At 40.4% G+C, this 4,260-nt stretch overlaps 1 long non-coding RNA gene across 1 annotated transcript; it reads right to left on the bottom strand.

The window, feature by feature from the left end:
* Positions 1 to 845: 845 nt before the first annotated feature.
* On the bottom strand, positions 846 to 2,979 carry LOC310709314. The gene is made up of 2 exons (XR_014527457.1): positions 2,755 to 2,979; positions 846 to 969 (listed from the first exon to the last, which is right to left on the bottom strand). It is a non-coding gene; the product is annotated as an uncharacterized lncRNA (long non-coding RNA).
* Positions 2,980 to 4,260: the final 1,281 nt, after the last annotated feature.

Genomic DNA, 4,260 nt, shown 5'->3' with positions numbered 1-4,260 from the left:
TCTGAAGGATAGAAGGTTCTCCAACCCTTATGTATATGTTATCCCCTGCCTGTAATGATACTTTGCTCTAATGTTTGTGGATTTATTATAAGTTGAATGCAATAACTTCATTTCAAGTAGCCTGATGACAGTGATACCAGTTCAAATGTTAAGTATGAGTAAGCGTAAGACTCATCAGCTGAATCCCATTAGCTATCAGGGTGGAATACTCAGTGTTGCTCAAACTATTTCCCCTTTATTTCTGCCATAAAGTACTGTTAATCTTAATGACAGCTGCATACACTTTGCCAAAGCCTTCTTTCTAAGCATCTAATAGTACTTTCATAAACATTAATCAGTAAAAGGGTTTAAGAAATCTGGGTGAGAGTATTAGCACGATAAACGAACATGCAGAAATACTGTTGATAAAGGTTTGCCACTTTCATGTCATTTTCTGTCCCAAGTCCTGTGCTCAGACAACTCTGGAAACCCATGTCTCTGGACAAAGACCAACACTCAGCTGATCTGATCATGATGCACACTTCAATGGTGAGTTGATATATATGTAGAAATCAGACATCATATTGTCCAGCCTCCTGTCTTGTAAAAGGAGTTCTCACCAACATGTATCAAGGGTAAGCTGAGGGCCACTTGACATAGTAAGGTAGAAGATGAGTGGGAGTGAATACCTGTGCTGAATGAATCACTTCATTTTTAATGGCCAACATAATCTTCCCAAGTTGGTGGAAATTTTTTTGTTCCTGCAAGCTTATTCCTACTTCTTCAAGCTCAAGTGTCTGTTCTGAGAATTGTAGGTTGTTGAACTTAAGCACCATGGAATACACAGAAGCTAAATTACTCATGACTTAGTTTTCACATTTATTTCAATGGAACCTAAACATGACTAATTTGCTCTTGATGTAGTCTCCAGCTGGGTCTTGCTAGTGGTACTACCACCAACATGTTGGGGTTTTGTTTTTTGTTTTCTTTCTGCAGAGAAGGATCAAGAAGGAGGAGAATGAGAAAGATAAATATTAAAATACCCAGGTGCAATATTTTAAAATACTTCCCCCTCCTATAAACTTCATAACTTGAGACTTCTCCCTACCACCATCCTTGTACTAACAGTGGAGGTGTAGCAATCATGAATATTTATTTCTGCACAATGAGATGAAGAACCCCTCCTGTTGGATCTCCTTCAAATTACTGGGACGCGGTGTCAGATTGTATTTAACATAATGTTCTATAGCTCAGCGACTGTAGCCTCCCACATTTCCTGTCTTTAGATTTGAAAACCCTTCATTTTTTTTTTTTTAAAGAGTTAGGGTTTTGTTCAGGATGAGTCTGTACTATTAATATTATCCACAATGCGTGGCTCTGAATTACAACAAGCCATTTCATTAATCTTTTGGGACATCTACCAGCAAACTTGTTTAGCTTAATGAGAGAATGGAAATGTTGGCTTCTTGTCTGGAAGTGTGCAGGAATGAAATCTATTTAATGGAACCAAATGTGGCCACTTGTAAATGATCAAATAGTGCTTAAGCAGGTGTCAAGAAGGCAGGCAAAACTACATCCAGAGCAGTTTCATATTAGAAGTAGTGCAAAGAAAGACAAGGGCAGAAACTACCGGTAGTTTTGCCAGTGAACCATTAAGTTTGAGAAATGGAGTAGACAACCAAACTTACTATTGCGTGAGGTTCACTTTTGCTTAACTACCGAAGAGGGAAAAGGGCAGGGGGAGTTGCACTCAGCTCAGAGCTCAGTCTTTACATCCTTGAGATCTGGAAGGGATGAGAAGATGAATGTCTGTCCAAAGGCAGCTTAGCTAGAGATATTAGGTATAACCAACATTTACATGTGAATGCTGGCAATCCCCTATGAATTTCATGAATGACATCCAAAAATCTTCCCATTCATCAGACACAAACAAGTTAATACTAACGATCACGTTTTAGTGACTGCCAACTTTTGCCAGGATATTTCTGCATTGTGGAACATTCCCAAAATTTGTGTGTGACTGCCAGCACTCTCCCATGGGAATGGCAAGAGTGACCAAATACCAGACTTTCACTATTTTATGCATATAGGAAGGTGGGTAGAAATGATTTATCTTTATAGAGTTTTCTGCTTGGCATTCCAACGTGCTTTTCTGAATAGCTATGGAAAGTCCCTGAAGTGTATAAGAAATCCTTGCTTTTCTAAACAACTTCTGTGCAAGTGGGGGATTACCCATGCCATCCACACCCCAAAAGCAGTTACACAAACTGATGTGCATTATAATGGCAGTTCAATGCATAACCGCTGATGGGCAGAATTAATTATGGCTGGGAATGTGCATTGGAATGTGCTTCTCATTACGAGTAACGCTGTAAACACACACATAATCAGAAGAGTATTCTAATACACACTCTGATTTGCATTCAGCCTCTGTTTTTCCTCTCTCCACCTCCTTTGCACAAGAGGTTTCATATACAGCTGCAAACTACCCCTCCCACAACTGGACAGAATGGAACACAAGGAAGGTTTGGGATAACTAACTGTACCAGCAGATGGAGGCAGTAATGCTTTTGAATACCAGTTGCTGGAAACCACAGGAAGGGAGCCTGTTCTTGTGCTTGAATCCTGCTTGCAAGTCTCCCACAGGCATCTAGTTGGCCCACTGGGAGAACATTGGCCTGATGCAGTAGGTTCTTCTCATGTTCCTATGATCAGAAGAGCAGCAATGGCCTTGGCAATGAAACCTGGTGCGTTACCACAGCATCCTTAACATACCTTGCAGGACTGAGTGGACCAAGATGACCCAGGAGCCGGGAGTTGCATTCTTTTTGAAGACTGAACCCATTTAGGTTGCAGTTCTATAATTCCAGTTTACCAGGGAGGCAGCTCCATTTAGCTCACTCTGACATACCGCTTAGCAGACATGTATAGGATTGCACTGGTAACTACTAATAGGTCAAAATACTATCTTGTACTCTGCCTGGAAGACAGCTGCATGGAAACATAGATGGTGGATGACTGGTGGAGTGTGCTTCCAGGGCTGCCCTTCCATGGCTACCAGGAAGTGTGATATCACATTCTGCATCATTCAAAGAGACTGTGCAGTCATCAAAGAAAATCTTACGATGCAGCTGCAACTGAGCCGAAAGTCCTTAATTCTGAGAGTCCTTTTATACACCACAAAGAGGAAAATCCAGTTTTGTCACCAAATATGCATTCTACAGCACACCAGTTATAGTTTGAAAAAAAGATGAGTGTTTGGGGACATGAAAGAAGTGTGCAAAATTATGCACATTTGAAGAAAGGGGACCGAGAGAAGCTTTCCCCTCTCTCTCTCAGAATATTAGAACTTGGGGTCATCCAATGAAGCTGAGTGTTTGAAGATTCAGGACAGACAAAACGAAGTACTTCTTCAGATAGCACATTGTTCTCTCCCTCCTGGTCGATCGTTCAGGAGCTTCAAAAGCTTTCCTCTGCTGGAACATCACAGCGACTGATGCCTTGGAGACATCAGCACACTTAGGGATCCACAGTGTCTTCACAGCTTGTGTAAGAGAACTCAGCATTTTGGCTAATCTACTTTTATTTACATATAAAACACTCAGAGCATTCTGACTTAGCTCCTTCCTCTTTCTCATCAGACAGTAAAGAGAAAGAACAAAGGACAATAGTCCCACTTCACAGAACACAGTAACACAAACATTCTGTCTCCTTCACTTCCCACTCTGCTGAATGAAAACATACACCGTCATGTGATAGACAATAATCCCATGACTGCAGACACGGGGAATGAATCTCCAATAGGCCTATGGCTATTAAATAATCTATGGCCTGTGAAAGTGTGTGGGAGAGGACTGTTATTTTGATGACTATTTTATTGTTAGGCTGTCTATCAGTATGCTTTTTGTTATGTTTTTATCACTGATGTTCTGAAATGTGTTTTTAATGTTGTACACCATCCTGTGATCTTTTGATAAAGGGCGGTAAATAAATTGAATAAAACAACAACAACAACAACAACAAAAACAACTGAAATCTGTTACTGTGGTTAGAAAATATCATGTTACTTTAAGAGATTTATAGATCCCCTGACCACGCAAATAGGGATCATCAATTCCAGGATAACAGCTTTTGGCAGTCTCACAATAAATATACATACAGATGAAACAGAATTACTGAAGAGTCTGGTAGGCAAATTCAACTGAAATTTTCACTCTGTCCGAGATAACGTCTCAACGGCTGAGTAAGCTTGAGCATAGGATATTCTGGAAGGACCTTTAT

Source organism: Podarcis liolepis (genome assembly GCF_965112155.1).
Source record: "Podarcis liolepis genome assembly, chromosome: 6".
In the NCBI taxonomy this organism is placed as follows: Eukaryota; Metazoa; Chordata; class Lepidosauria; order Squamata; family Lacertidae; genus Podarcis; species Podarcis liolepis.
The sequence above is the reverse complement of the archived record's forward strand: the minus strand, read 5'-3'. Positions and strand labels throughout refer to the sequence as shown.